At 24.6% G+C, this 1,091-nt stretch overlaps 1 long non-coding RNA gene across 1 annotated transcript; it reads left to right on the forward strand.

Moving 5' to 3' along the window:
• LOC110264106 lies at positions 237 to 640 on the forward strand. Its single transcript, XR_002349837.1, has 2 exons — positions 237 to 389; positions 482 to 640. It is a non-coding gene; the product is annotated as an uncharacterized LOC110264106 (long non-coding RNA).

Here is a 1,091-nt window from a genome sequence, read left to right on the forward strand (position 1 = left end):
GACAAAATAATATTTTCTTAAAAAATCATGTATGTTAATTTTTTTAATCTTTTATTAGTTTATATGAATCTGATTAATTGCCATAATTATAAAAATATTGACTAATTATATTTTTTATTTATAATAAATTATGTACCATGTAGAACTAGATGTTATTGTTAGAATTCTATTGGATAAAGTGACACTTTTTCAGGTTAATTTTTATGGCATTATTTTGTTTTTTTATATTTTTTTAGTCAACAATATAAGTTAATTTTAGACCTTTCTTTTTGTTATTCCAATATGCATTTTTTTTTTATTTCTGGTTGTAGATAGATTCTAATATTTTGGAAAATGTTATGTAATTGACAACTGAAGACGGTAAAGCAGTTACAAATTACATCCGAGAAGTAAGTGTTGTACCTTAATTTTTTTTATCAGGAGTCAAATCATGGTCTGTTAATTTTTTAGCTTAATTCATGATCTTTATCTTGTTTAGCAGATTTTATTGGAGCACACAAAGCAATTGGAGTATAATTCAGTGGCTAAAATTATGTGTTCTTTTTGCTATTTACCTTGAAAATATTTTTACATGTGAATTGTCTGTGTAACAAGAAATGTAGAGATTGATAAATTCATTTTATCTTAGTACTTTCTGACTTTTAGTTTTCTATATCATTTTAGCAGAGTCTGATATTTATTTTGTAATAGTTCATTTGAATATTTTTTTTAACATTAAACTCATTTAATCTAGGATATTTGCTTTTCTATACTAAGTATTAGTTAATTTCATATTTTTATACTATGGATAATACGTATAGGAATGTGATTATTTTTTTTAATATTATATGATGTAATTTTATATTAAGGAGTATTTTTATTATGATATTTTTTTAATTTAACTTTTATCGTTAGCCACGGAAAAAAGTATGGCAAAAAAAAACTCGGTCTGGCCAATTTTGTCACGGCTAAAGTGTGGTAAAAACAATGATTTCGTTGTGCATTCTTTTATTTTGCCACGAAAAAAAAACGTGTCTAAACGTGTCAAAATTGTGGCTTACAAAATGTCTCCACGGATGTTAAAACTGTGGTTATTAGAGTAAAAAACGTGG

The sequence above is a fragment of the Arachis ipaensis genome, chromosome B06, assembly GCF_000816755.2.
Source record: "Arachis ipaensis cultivar K30076 chromosome B06, Araip1.1, whole genome shotgun sequence".
Classification (NCBI taxonomy): Eukaryota; Viridiplantae; Streptophyta; class Magnoliopsida; order Fabales; family Fabaceae; genus Arachis; species Arachis ipaensis.